General features: G+C 44.2%; 1 long non-coding RNA gene across 1 annotated transcript; it reads left to right on the top strand.

The window, feature by feature from the left end:
- The first annotated feature begins 635 nt into the window (after positions 1-635).
- Positions 636-14,351, top strand: LOC142476780 (uncharacterized). Its single transcript, XR_012791979.1, has 3 exons — positions 636-891; positions 13,838-14,021; positions 14,212-14,351. It is a non-coding gene; the product is annotated as an uncharacterized LOC142476780 (long non-coding RNA).
- The last annotated feature ends 967 nt before the right edge of the window (positions 14,352-15,318 follow it).

Raw genomic sequence — 15,318 nt, forward strand, 5'->3', positions numbered from 1 at the left:
CTCTCTTTTTTTTTAACTTAAAGTCTGTCTCACTTATATTCTGTTTGTCCAAATCTATCAACTGACTCCATCTGTATCTTAACATCGTGCAAAACTGCTGACGTGCTTAATTATCTGAGGGCAGCAGCTGGTAATATTATGCAATGTACAATCATATAGACAGCAATTCATTTTCATTACAGAGTTGCTTAGTGTTGTATGCCCTGCTTTAAGGTTTCTCGCATAACATGAATTACTAAGCCCCTTATCTGTTTTTTCTAATGAGATGAATCATGACTTAAAAAAAAAAATGCCAGGTTAATGTTCCAAGGGGTCCAATTAGAATCAGGTGAGAGCCTGAAAAGGCAACTAAGGTGATTTTAGGCAGAGTCCCTCTGAAAAGCCTTAATTAAGAAGAGTGATAGCCTTTACTTTAAAACACCATAGAGAATATAGGATGCTGAGTTTACTGCCCATAACCTCTGCACAGGTAACATGCACATTTTACATGCGTAAGAAAAAATGTGTTTCTGTTCTTGTTGCGAATTTAAGGAGACTTTGGACTCTTTGTCGGAATGATAACAACGGCACAATCAGCGAGGCAGAAAAAACTTCCCAAAACAAATAAACAGCAAACGTATTTGTAACAGTGGGATTGCTGAATCCCTCCTTGTTGGAGTGAAGTTTAAAAATAAATAGAAATATTTTCCCTTTTTTAATAGGACTCAGAGTTTGAAACGGTGGCCCAGATCTCTATTTTATTCCCATCCATACGAGCGGGAGCTGAGGCGTGACAAAGCTTAACCCCCTTTTGTGGATCTGATCCTTTGTGAGATTCTAAGGGCTACACAATTATTGTCGGAGATAAGAATGAGTGTTAAACTCCGTCTGGACAACCCGGAATAAAAAAAGGTCAGCTATACTGTATGTCGTTTCTGTACTGTATATTGGTTCAATATTACTGGATAAGCAGTCCTTCATAATTTCAAATGTTTCTCAATTATAAAATATTTAATATGTTCCAAATGAGTCCCCAAAGACTAGAGAATTTTAGAACCTTTATTAGCACTAAATGTTATGCAGAAAGAGAGAGAATATTATAATAGCCGCTTTTCACTCCTCGTGACGCTATTTATAGAACATGAAAGCTGAAATGCAGCAAAATACATAATGCATTATATTGATGCAGATATTGCTACATCTCATTATTTTGTATCCGTTTGCGCTTGTTTGTCCTATGTCTCTCTGTTTATGTAATATACAGAAATATGTGCCCCCGTTGTACCGTGCTGCGGAATATGTTGACACTTTACAAATAAACTAGAATTATAATATTAATGCTCCAAGCCACTCCTCCCCCAATTGCTCCAAATCTACTGTCCAAAACGCTGGTGTAATATAGCCAAAAACCTTGATACATTCACACAAAAGAGTTAAACTTTCAAAATAGTCCATCAATTTTGTAGTCATGCTACAAATGTGTAATAATTGCAACACTTAATACAGGGGTGCGCAAACTGGGGACGCGAGATTTTGAGGGGGGGCGAGGCAGGTATAGAGGTCCCGCGCTCCCCTCCCCTCGGCATTTAAATTAAATGCCGGTGGACCGTGCGAGACATCTATAACACACTTACCTTCCCTTCCAGCGACGCATCGTCATGGTAACCCAGCGTCAAATGACGCCGCAGGGTCACGTGATGTCACATTACCATGGAAACATGACAGCACATGACCATGCGTGTCATTTGACGCTGGGCCGGGCAGGGATGCGCACTGGGAAAAGTTTGCGCACCCCTGGCTTAATACATGTAACCAAGTAGTAAGACAACAACAATTTGTAAAGAGGGGGAAAAAAAGTACCGTAATAATAGAGTAAAGTTGAATTGCAGCAATTGTATTTGATGATTACCAATTGTGAAAATTTATGAGAGAGCGGTGAGCAAGAGAGAAACTGTGCCACTCCACTACTAGTTTTTAAATCTAGTGATAAATACATTGAAAACACACTTGAGAGGGTTTTATTCACACCGATTAAATACTGATTCCCATCACTATTCTACATTTCACTTCTTGAACCAAATAGAACTTTGCTAATTTGGAATCCAAGTCAGCTACAGTATGGGATGGGATACTGTACGTTACCATTGAATAGATCTGTGTATGTCATTTAAGCTTCATTATAAAACAACGTAATAAAGACACATCATATTTATTTGTCAGTTTCCTAGTCCTTACTACAGTAATATTAATATTAGTAATTGTGAAAGAAGCATGGTGTGTAATAGCTTCTTAATGATATACCCAAAGCACCATCGTTGAAATAATCATAGTTCTTAAAAAGTTGCTGTTCATACAGTATGCCAGTTATGTCAGCAAATCTTTATATTCTCATTGTGGCGTTTAGGTTGTAAATACTCCCTGGTGTTAATGTACACGGAAACATTTGCAAAATAGTTCAACTCAATATGTAATCTTTGAATTTAATATGACTTAGGAGAGCTTATCCACAGAGAACTACGGAAATGCAACACACAGACATTTTGCATTTCTTTATTTATTTCTGCACTGTAACGTATAATAATGGCAGAAATAAAATGTGTTTATTCACTTCACTTAGCAGGTTTGTGTTTCCGGTGGCTTATTATACGGGCAGTGCATATCTTAGGAGACATATTTACACTGAACATTATACGTGTTAATTGATGTTGTGCGTCCCAATTATTACTGTATCTCAATATTTACACTTACAATATCAACTCATTTGGCTTTTTTTACCGTCAAAGATTCCAGTCTGTAGCGCACCAACACCTTACTATCTCAGTAACATCATACTTGATAGTTTTATATATATGTAGCCATGCATAATAATGACTGCGTACATCTTCCCTGTTGGCAGTAAGTCCTGGTAAGTAGAGGCCTGCCAACAGTAGTTATGGAGGTTTTCCCTCACACCCTGGTGTGGTGCCCTGTGTAAGGAAGGGAGTGGCTGTATGCTCTGAGTCCCTGGATAGTGACATCAGAGATGCGCCTGCCCCCTGAGGTATAAAGGGCACAGCACTGTCAGTTAGTGTAGTGTTAGCCAGCAGTTGTGTGAAGCAGCTGGTAAAATGTATGCTCCTGCATAAGGGATTGGAGGAATACTTTTGTGACCCTAGTGCTGTAACTAGCGGTAGCAGAGTGACCAATCAAGTCTGTCTAAGCCACGCTGTGTCCAGGGACCTGGCGCAGTGGTGATCTCCCTAGGAGAACGGGAATCCCACTTCAATACGGGAGGGCGTACCTGGCAAAGGGACAGCACAGAGAGATGTGCGGCTAGAGCCGGCAGCTGCAGGGGGCAGTCTGCTACATCCCATTCTACAATAAAGATGCCAAGTTCAAAGATACCCCCACTGTGTGAGTGTGAGATTACTCTGCAGTGGCAGTCACCACCGAGAAGGAGTTCCTCACCAGGACCATCTCCCTGCGGAAGCATAGATCCTGATGACGTGGAGGCGCTGCACATGAAGTAAGTTGGACTCATAACCACTACCTCAGATGCCTGTCCTGTTGCCATCCTCTATAACACCAAGCGGGAGACTCAGGAGTCCTGTTACTAGCAGGTGCACCACCACACACGACCTTGTAATGGGGACCGGTTAGACCACACGGGCCAATATGAGATTGGGTGGGTCAGACAAGGGGGGTCCAGCCGTTACATATATATATAATACAGCCTGAGAAAATTGACTTTCTACATCTTCGATGCACTTGTTATTAGTCAATGACTAAATGTACCTATTGTCCATTTTCCACTCTATTTATTCTTTTTTATTGATTTGTGTACTGCGTTTAATTTGACACATTTAACATTAAAATCAGACACTTTGCTCTGCAACTAATTAAACCTAACAGGAATTTTAGCGTGTCTTGCTTTGTTGTATAAACCAGCGGTGCGCAAAGTGGGGGGCGCTGGATTTGTTTGGGGGGGGTGCGGGCGGTTGCAGAGACCCGCGCTCTTCCCCGAGGCATTTCAAAGAAATGCCGGGGGATTGCGTGAGGCCTCTGCAACTCGCTTACTGGGATTCTGTAGAGCTGGCAAGACTCGTTGTTATGGCAACGCGGCATCAAATGATGCCGAGGTGTCATGCAGACTGACATCACACGTCGGTCTCCATGGCAACGGGGTCATGTGACATCATGCCACGTGACCCCGCGGCGTCATTTGAATCCATCAAACAAGGTGAGGGGGGCGCGAAAGCGAGCGGGAGCTGTCATGGGGCGCAGCTCAAAAAGTGTGTGCTCCCTTGGTGTTAACACTTCTTTGTTAAAGATGAAAGGTATATTTTTGAAGTTGCCTGATTTGATTTACATTTAACTTTACCTTTTCAAAGCATACTGTATGACATTATGCATTCGCCGCAGTATTAGATCTTATTGGATTTTGCACATTATTGAATAAATAATGAAAAGGACATTAATAATAAACATGCATTAAAAACAAAACAGCGAAGCTACTGTATGTAACATTCATTTGTGAATGCTTTCAGCAGTAATTTTAGAAAAAATAATATATCATCTAACTTAGAAACAATTACTGAATAGAATTATACTGTACCCTAGACTGTGCCTATATTTACATTTCCACAATACAGTTTTGTTAAAACTGCACGTGTTAATTCCATGATACATTGCTTGGTCGGTCTTGGCATAAATCCTTTTCTCCCTGCTCAAACAAATGATGACCACAGGATGTGGAAAATCTTTTTCTACTACTTGTATGTGATATGTCCAAGGTCAAATAGGAAATACAGACTAATTATATAAAGGGGTGTGCAACAATACTCTAATTGGTATCCTGTGCATTCCCAGCCTTTACCCTGGAGTTGTAAGGTCATAAACCTATTACATGCAGTATACAGTACTTTATCTAGCACAATAGCTCTGTTTATGCCAGATGGAAGACATTACTTACTGTATGTGAACCCATGACATCCAATCAACCAAGAGTTCCTTTGAGTTCACAGTCATGGCGTCACAGAGTATCTTTGTGGACAGGGGTTAGTGCTACCCAGGGCTCCTGGATGGGGCTTTATATGTGTTCACTAATAGAGATCGGCGAACTAGTTAAAATCCGTTTTCTGGATTCTTCCGAATTTGCCATTCAAAATCTGTTCCACCGTGTAAAATCCGCTGATGGAGTGTTACCGTTTCAATTTGCACAGATGAATCCAAAACCTCCATTGGATACAATACATGGATGTTAAGAATCCATCCGCAAGCGGATTGCTGAAATCCACGGATGGTTTATTGCTGTTAAAAAAAAAAAAATCCACGGACCAAAGTAACCGACCAATCCGACCAATTAATTTCTTAAAAGTATGGGAGCCATGGCTTACCCAATCCGACATCCCCGGGGTAGATGCCAGCACAATTTTGCAATAATAAACACAAGTGCGTTCTCTGGTGACGGAGCGGAACATACTACAACATAGGCACGTGACAGGTAGGATCCCCCCCGACTATTAAAACTAATAAAACTAGAACCAAGAGGAGGAGTCGTCAGGTGTCACAAAGAAGGGCGCAATACGGACCGACAGCAGATCTTCCACTACCGAAGAACATGGTGGCAGTCCATTCCCTCTCCCCCCCCCTCCTTTCCCCTCCTAATTGTTTTTTCCCTCTGTTGTCTAGTCTTCGGTCCGGTGAGTCAGGTTTGTCTAGTCTTGTGAGTGTATGTTGTTAGTCCCTTGTTGCTTATGAGTGATTTTACCCTTGATAGTGAGAGTGAAAAGGGTAAACCTCGGGGGGTTTCAAATTGTTTTACCATGGGATGTGGCATAATGTACCTGTTGTGAAACCGAATAAAAATCTTGAAGTTAAAAAAAAAAAAAAAAATCCACGGACCAAAGTAACCGACCAATCCGTGGCGAATCCAAATCTGCCAAAGAAATTCACCCATCTCTATTCTCTAAATCAGGGGTGCGCAAAATGGGTACGAGATTTTTTTGGGGAGGGCGCGGCGGTTACAGGGGGGTGCAGCGGTTACAGAGGCCCAACGTTCTTTCCCAAAGCATTAAAATTAAATGCCAAGGAGTGCGCAAGGCCTCTGTAACTCACTTACCTTGGCTTCAGCGATGTGTCGCCATGGCAATGCAGCATCAAATTACGCTGCGGGGTCATGTGACATCACATGACCTTACCTTACAAAGGTCAAGGGGGGCGCGAGCAGTGGGGGAGAGCAGCAGGGGGGGGGAGGCAGTGCCAAAAGTTTGCGTACCCATGCTCTAAGTGACAAACTATAACTTAGTTACTGTACAATTGGTATCTGCTTGCGTGGATGCACAGAATCAACTCAACACGTCCATTAAGGTTTGAGCTTTCCAATTGTTGTTTGTTTTGATTGTTATTTATTACTTAAAAATTAAAAGCAGGAGAAACATGTGGAAATGACATATCTGCCACACTTTGCTTTCCAAGCAATCATTCATCAATCAGGTAGCATATATTCAATCTTGTTCCCTCCGGTCTCCACATTGGAGAAGAGGACTGACAAGTTGTGGTGACATCATACTGTAGACGAGTGTGTGAAGTTCACATTTCAGACAGAGCTCACTGTATGATATTTAAAATGTGTATAATTTTACAGCGTGGTATATTTTTCATTAACTCTTTCTTGTTCTTTATCATTGTAAAGTATATTGTGGAATTTTGAAGAGCCTTATTTAAACATGCATGTTTGAGCCACTTAATGTGCTACACAGTGAGAATGTCCACATCCCAAGACAAACAGTAGCTCTAGAATTGCCCATCTTATTCCAATCTATGCACATACAGTATCTCTGCTAAAACAGCCTGATGTAAAACCAGGATCATTAAACCCTATATTGAAGCTGCAAACAGAACTAAACATACACATGGGTATGTGTCTTAAATGCTTTCCTCCTCTTTACAAACATTTTGTACAACCGACAAAGTCATTTTTTATTTTCTTTTGATCATTAAATTGCCACTTTCCCTACTGCAGAGGTGAATTTGCATATAACCTACTTATACTTTATATTCCATTGCAAATTTACTGCCGCAGTTCATATGAAGCACAGGTTTCTATTAGATTCTCTTTAGAAGCTAATTTGCATTTGTCATATATATTAATTACTGCTTGACACTCTTAAAGCTGAAAAAAAAAAGACATTATTCTCTCTGATAAAGCAGGCAAGCACTTAAACATGTAGAAGATATTACATTCTGATTAAAATCAATGTCGCATAAGAAATAAGATATACATTGACTTGTCGAAAATATTAGTAGACGCACTCAATATTTCTAAACCATTCAAACTTTTATTTCAAGGCTATAGCAGTTAACTAGGGGCAAAAAGAAATGCGCTCTGGCAGAGACTGGGTTTTGCCACTCCAGCCAAACCGAGGAGGGATTTTGCCAGCGCTAGAGGCTCAGTCTGCATGGCACGCACAACAGCACCAGCAGCTTGGAGGAAGTACTTATTTCACCTTCTTTACCTTCACTCTTTGGTCGAAGCTGTAGCTTTGAAGCAGCAGCTCAGTATCTCTGCTGCACATGCCACGCCTAACATATTCATCATACTCTTCCACCTCAACAGTTTCATGTTGTGTAATAAAGTGCTTCTCCCATTGCCACTACCAGAGGCATGCACTCTTGATGACAAATGACATAGTATTGGCTGCTGTTGCCAGACATTGTGTACTCTTTCTGAAGCAGACAACGAATGTGTGGGTGGTAGTGGGCTTTTGTGTTTTCATTTTACTTTCAAATAGAATATAACAAAAGACAGAAAAGCCCAATGTTACATCCAATATAACAAAAATACACAATGAAATATATATATATATTCTCTTGAAAAAGAGTCATTTAGTTAAACCCTTTGGCCAAAGAGTTACAAGCCTGCAAGCCACATCAATGCATGACCATTAGCAGGTCCTAACACTACCTGATTAAAATGGACATAGTTGTCTTTTGTTGTATACATTTGGCCACGCCCAGTAGCACTCCTTTTGACAATATATATATATATATATATATATATATATATATATATATATATATAAAAATGTGGTATGTTTTGGGGTTGTATGTTCTTGAGCTTGCTGGGATGCTGTGTGTTTACTTTGAAATAGAACATTAATAGCAGATCAAGTACTACTAACAATTGGAGCACTGTGGTTGCTATGGCTGCCTGCTGCGCACAGTGATGCCACCACAAGCACCATTAACAGTTATTAAAGCACCATGGATCACATTATTAGCTCTTATACTACTAGTGCCATCAGAGATGCTTTCCTCCCCTGCTTGTGTATCAAGTACACACTCATCATTATCAAGATGATGATTTACCTCCTCCATCTCTGCTTCAATCCCTGCCTCAGCCATCCCTCCTACCAACACTTCCTTGAAATAGATGACCCAGAGCTTGTGCTCCCCCATGCACATTTTCCGGTGGCTGTATTGGACAGTTTCCTCACAGGTAGTTCTGTGGGTGCCGTTGTATGCCCAGAGGCCTGTCCATATTCAGAAAAATACTCCTCTTCAGCAAAGTCCTCTTCCCCCTCACTCATGCCAGTAATAACACATGGGTTTAGTTTAGCATGGCACTGGCAATCCCCTTCAAGTGGTGCCAAAAACCTGTAGTCCTTGTCTTGCAACCTCCATCCTGATAGTGGTGACCTATTTGTCCTCACCTGGGGAGGACAATGATGATAATTTTAGTAAAACCTTCCTTTCAGTTTAATTTATTTTAACACCACAAGGCTTGTGCTGGGGTAAAGTACTCAAGGTCTTGATTGACCACCACCTTCCCAGCCTTCCTCCGGTGCCAGTATAACTAGACATAAGTCATTGAGTAGTCACACTCCATTCCAAATGCACAAACACGTCTGTGTCAGTCCCCATTTCCTTCGCAAATGCACCCGGTGGGTGTGCCCTATCGATCTATCTCAACGTTTTGTATAGCGCATACACAGAGCAAACCCTGATCCTATGCGCTGTCTATAGTCTCCACATTTAGCTAAATTAAGGAAAGTTGCTACAATCAGCTAAATAAAGCAGGTAGTAGAGTTATCCTGCGAGGGATGGCTGGTGCTCAAGGGAGTGGGATACACTGAAGCTTTGAAGAAACCTTTTAGAAAGCTTTTGAAGCAATACTGAGAGTCCTTCAATGATAAGACATCGGTAATTTCTTAGAAGACCTGAAGATACTTTTTAGAAAGCTTTTGAAGCAATACTGAGAGTCCTTCAATGATAAGACATCGGTAATTTCTTAGAAGACCTGACCCTGGCCAAGTATATGAGACATAAGCATATGTAATAAGTCTTGCAGGAGGATAGTACTGAACTAGACTCTCAATCTAGAGAAAGGATGAGTCATGTGTGTCCCAGTACACAGAGAAACCTCCGCATTTTCAAGAACATCCAATGTAAATGAAATTGTACTCACAACAAGTAGTTTGTGATATCCAATGATCTTCAAACTCGCCGGGCATCGGCCCAAGCGTGCGTCATGCAGGATAGGTAGACAGAAGAAAAAATGGCACAAAGCCAAAAAGTACCGCAACACAAAACAAAATGGCAGTAAAAAAGGGTGAGCTAAAAAAAGCGATTATTTGCACCAACGGAGGATCACACCGACATGTTTAGCTCTGGGGAGCTTTATCAAAGTGAAATAAAGCAAACGTGCAAATTGAGCTACAGGTAATTCTATTGAGCTGGTTGTGAACTTGTGAAATGTGGATAACCGTTTATTCAAAACTAGCTGATATACCCGGCGTTGCCCGTGATGTAATGTTCTGGCTCCCCCATCCTCCCTCTCAACTCCCTTCCCCCCTCTTCACAGCTGTTCAGAGCTGCGCCCCCCTCCCCCCACTGTTCACAGCTCCGATTCCCCCCCATTCAATGCTTTGTTTCCCCCCTCCCCCCCGTTCACAGCTCCGTTCCACCCCCTCTGTTCACAGCTCCGTGCCCCCCGTGTGTTTGACAGCTGAGCTGACTGAGGGGGGAAGTGTGTCAGTCAGTGAGTGTGTGTGTCAGTCAGTGTGTGCGTCAGTCAGTCAGTCAGTGTGTCAGTCAGCCAGTGTGTCAGTCAGCCAGTGTGTCAGTCAGCCAGTGTGTCAGTCAGCCAGTGTGTGTCAGTCAGTATGTATTTGTGTGCTTCCCCCCATCTCTCCTGACTCCCTCTCTCCCCCCTCTCCTGACTCCCTCTCCCACCCTCTCTCCTGACTCCCTCCCCCCCCCTCTCTCCTGACTCCCTCCCCCCCTCTGCTGACTGGCGGTGGCGCGCTAGTGTCGGCGCCCCCCCCTCCTGCTGACTAGAAGTGGCGTGCTAGTGTCCGCGGCGAGTGGACAGGTGAGGCACTGCTGAGAGGGGGGGTGGTGGTGGTGGGCTGAGAGGGGGGGTGGTGGTGGTGGGCTCAAAGGCGACTGCAGTGGTGTTGTCCTTCCCCCTCCTCCCCGCATCTTTGTCGGCAGCGGGTGGTGAGGTGAAGCGCTGCTGATAGAGGGTGGGGGATGGTGGGGCAGAGGTGGGTGTCGGCGGGTTGGTTCCCCCTCCCCCGTGTGGAGCTGTGTCGGCGGGTGGTGAGGAGGTGAGGTGCTGCTCAGAAACTGTGTGGTGGGGGAGAGGCAGCTGGAGGCGGCGGCGGTTCCCCCACCCCCCCGCACGGAGCTGTGTCGACGGCGACACTACCCGCATGCTGCTGTTGGCCGGGGCTCGGGTGAGCCTGGTGGATTCCCTGGGGGGAGGTGAGCTGGGGGGGGGGGAAGCCGGCGGGGAGGTGTGTGTGTGTGTGTGTTGGGTGTGTGTGTGTTGGGTGTGTTTTGGGTGAAGCCGAGGGGGAAGGTGAGCTGCGGGTGAGGAGAAGAGAGTGGCAGTTGGGTGACGTCATAGAGCCACCAATCTGATTGGCCAGAGGCTGAGGACCAATCAAATTCACCACATCTAGCACCAACCTCACAAATTTCAATTCTATATATTAAGATAAAAGGCAAATATTCGTAAACTTGTGTGAAAAGTTTGCTCATCTCTAATAGAGGTGGGTGAAGCTGGCCAAAACCTGATTTGCGGCTTTCTCGCTGTGTTTTTAACAAAGGTATAGTAGGCACTAAAAAATGTGGGCATATGGATTTTAATCTGCCATCGGATCCATTCCACTCAGGTTTTGTGAAATCAAACATCAAATGTTATATTAAAAGATATAAAGCGCTTCAGTTAACATTCAAATATCACAAAAACCTCCACGCTAGGAATACAGAGAATAGGGTTCAAGAAATCTTCGGAACCTTTGGTAAGTGCTAAGCATCCTAGAAATGAACTGGATGAAGATTTTAATTTAGTGATTTAAGATGTAGTTATGTAACTACTGATTTATTCTGTCATCAGTTTTATTTTGAGATATATATATATATATATATATATATATATATATATATATATATGTATACATACATATATACACACATACACACACACACACACACACACACACACACACACACACACACACACACACACACACACACACACACACTAAGTTAAGTTAAGTTAAGTTAAGTTAAGGTGAGTAAAAAAAGGGACAAAACCCCTCCTCAGCAATGCAAATGTAAATACAACTGTATGCTAATCTGCATGTCTTAGGCAGGTCTGCAACCCTGCCTTTCACCATTATCACCCAGCACACAGCACTACCACTGCAGCAAGGGATTCTGGGAAATGACATGCAAATGAGCACACAGTGCCACTTTTTGCATATATATATAACAAAATGCAGAACTACTGTACTAAGAAGATTCCTTCATTTAACAAAAAAAGTTTAGGTTTATAATTTTACAGCACCGTAGTGTGAACTGACCTAAATGTTGATTATATTGTGAGTTGCCATAAAAATTGATAATGGTATCTCAAAGAATAAAAATGGATCTGTACAACAGATATATTTCCCAGAATAATCTCTTGTTGCGCAGTATTTGATCAATCTACCTCTCACTTTTATTACTATTGATGGAAAAGCAAATTATTCTCAATAGTGAATTATGCTGTACTGTACATCAATAGCAGAATTATCTTTTTGTAGAACTCGACCTTTACTATTTTAACCATTGGCTTTTACAATCACAAATTCGATGGGACATGGGGCACCTGCTTTAGCAAGTGAAACCGTGCAGAGAGCTGACATCACTTGTTGCACTTATTTATTTATTCATAAAATGTGTTACCAGGAAGTAATACATTGAGAGTTACCTCTCGTTTTCATGTATGTCCTGGACACAGAGTTATGATGACAAATACATGGCTACATTAAGTGAAAGCCATCACACTTTTAAGGGGAAGTGTGACGACCCCTCGGGGGGTCCTGTAGTATCTGGATCCTTATGTCTGTCTGCTGCTCAGTCAGTGCAGTTGGTGCAGGTGCTGTATGCTCAGTCAGTGCAGTTGGTGCAGGTGCTGTGTGCTCAGTCAGTGCAGTTGGTGCGGGTGCTGCTCTGTCCTCAGTCAGTGCAGTTGGTGCGGGCGCTGTGTGCTCAGTCAGTGCAGTTGGTGCAGGTGCTGTGTGCTCAGTCAGTGCAGTTGGTGCAGGTGCTGCTGTGCTCAGTCAGTGCAGTTGGTGCAGGTGCTGTGCTCAGTCAGTGCAGTTGGTGCAGGTGCTGTGTGCTCAGTCAGTGCAGTTGGTGCAGGTGCTGTGTGCTCAGTCAGTGCAGTTGGTGCGGGTGCTGCTGTGCTCAGTCAGTGCAGTTGGTGCAGGTGCTGTGTGCTCAGTCAGTGCAGTTGGTGCAGATGCTGTGTCCTCAGTCAGTGCAGTTGGTGCGGGTGCTGCTCTGTCCTCAGTCAGTGCAGTTGGTGCAGGTGCTGTGTCCTCAGTCAGTGCAGTTGGTGCAGGTGCTGTGTGCTCAGTCAGTGCAATTGGTGCAGTTGCTGTGTGCTCAGTCAGTGCAGTTGGTGCGGGCGCTGTGTCCTCAGTCAGTGCAGTTGGTGCAGGTCTGTGTCCTCAGTCAGTGCAGTTGGTGCAGGTGCTGCTGTGTGCTCAGTCAGTGCAGTTGGTGCAGGTGCTGCTGTGTGCACAGTCAGTGCAGTTGGTGCAGTTGCTGTGTGCTCAGTCAGTGCAGTTGGTGCAGGTGCTGCTGTGTGCTCAGTCAGTGCAGTTGGTGCAGGTGCTGCTGTGTGCTCAGTCAGTGCAGTTGGTGCGTGCGCTGTGTCCTCAGTCAGTGAAGTTTGTGCAGGTGCTGTGTGCTCAGTCAGTGCAGGTGCTGCTGTGTGCTCAGTCAGTGCAGTTGGTGCGGGCACTGTGTCCTCAGTCAGTGCAGTTGGTGCGGGTGCTGCTGTCCTCAGTCAGTGCAGTTGGTGCGGGCGCTGTGTGCTCAGTCAGTGCAGTTTGTGCGGGTGCTGCTGTAACGTCACTGTAAGACCCCGAGGAACACCTCTCCCCAAGAGGGTTCCTCCCAGGCTACAACTCACCCGGCACCCTGCGGCTCCTGCTCCACAGGATCTCCGCCACGAGCGGGCCTCTCCTTCCTTTTCCCTGGTCCCCACGGCTGCCACTAGAAGCGCGCATGCTCGCGCACCTTTCTCTCCTTCCGCGAGAGGGACTCCCGTCCCCAGCTCAGGCCGCGCGCACCTCCCCTGCGCGGGGCAGACGCCTGATGCGCGTGCACCACTCACATGCCGCGCGTCAAGCAAATCAGCTGGGGCATTATTTCCACCTATCCCTGTTCCCCATGGGACCGCTCCTCCGTTCCTCCCCCTCTTCCCATTGGGCTCTCTCCTTACATATACCCTGCTCAGCTGAGCATAGCATTGTGTGACCTGTGTTACCCACGGTCGTGCCTTCCTTAGTCCCTGTCTCTTTGTCTTCCCTAGTGATCTCTTGTGTATCGAACCGGCTTGGCTGTGGACCCGCTCTGGACTTCGACTCTTGGCTTGCACTCTGACCTCCTGAACTCTCCGACCCTTTACCTCGGCTCACGGATTCCAACCTACCTCCCGGCTCTGGACCCCACGCTCTCGGTACCAACTATCCTTCTGGAACCTCCCTTTTCGTCCGGTGAGTATCTTACTTCATCTTATACTCCCGTACGGTTCCAGATGCCTATTTTCCACTTTCCAGGCATGTCCCCGTAGCTGTGGGTGCAGGTGTTATCCTTCTCACCTCAGTTTCGGGGTCCCTCCTTGTCCGTGGTGAGCACAGCGTGACAGTCACCAGCTGTGTGATTTACCTCTGCAGTGTTTTTCAGACAACCGGAGAGACCAGGACTTCTCCTCAGGAGTTGGGCTGCAAGGCAAACCTCAAAATAAACCACCAACCCTACGCGTTTCGTGATATCAATCATTTCATCAGGGGACGGCACTTGACGTCAGATATTACAGAGAACGGTTGCAGAAAGGTACCAACCTTTTCCCATCACATTTTATATATACTTTTTACATTCTCTACACCTGTAATGTTTAATCTGACTCGCATACACTTTTACATAACTCCGGAGTCAACTAAAAAAAATGTGACCTTCCATTTCAGTGTAAAACAATAACACTTACACCAAGGTGGCATACACAGATTGATTGGTGATGTTGATTTAAGGGTGAACCATGAAAGCCTATATTTACTAAGTGGTGCTATTCGATAAACTCCTTCTGGCGTCAGCAGACGCCTTGCAGCTAATGCAAGCCAATGGGGTATAAGGTGTTGCTTTTCTTTAGCGCTGAAAAAGCATCTCTTAGGTTAACAGGACCAAAAAGCTATCATGTTCTCCATTGTGGAACCAAAAGAAAAAGTTCAGCATGATGGGTGTCATGATAAGGCCAGAAAATATTCAGTATTTTAATAATTTGGCACCCCAGAAGTTAATTTGAGTTGCAAGTTGCATCTTAAAAATACAAGGCATTGTTTTTATGTCAGGTCCAGCCCTAGGACTAGCCTGGTTTTCTGTATTAGTCTCCGAGTGAGGTAATCTCAGGACAAAACCTGGTTTAGGAAATGGAGGAGTCACAACTCTTTTCTGACAGTGAACATAAACAAAAACCTTTTATAAAGTGACTTGAAAGGGATTCCTCTGGTGTTCTGGAAGTGCCAGACGTGATGTCCAGGAAGATATTCCCTGTGGCTGTGTGAATCTACTAAATATAAAATATTGCGGATCTGATATCAGTCGCAAGAATTACAAATATATCTTGTAACATTTGCGACCAGACAAATTAAATGGTGCTAAACTATTGTTAGTGGGCATAGGACAGATTCTGTGTGTTTCACAAACCTGGCATTAATCACATCAACTTAATATTCACACGTATTTTAATTATACAAACACAACTGTGAAGATGGCAATCTTCTAAGTATTATAGAA

Source organism: Ascaphus truei, unplaced genomic scaffold, assembly GCF_040206685.1.
Source record: "Ascaphus truei isolate aAscTru1 unplaced genomic scaffold, aAscTru1.hap1 HAP1_SCAFFOLD_1731, whole genome shotgun sequence".
In the NCBI taxonomy this organism is placed as follows: Eukaryota; Metazoa; Chordata; class Amphibia; order Anura; family Ascaphidae; genus Ascaphus; species Ascaphus truei.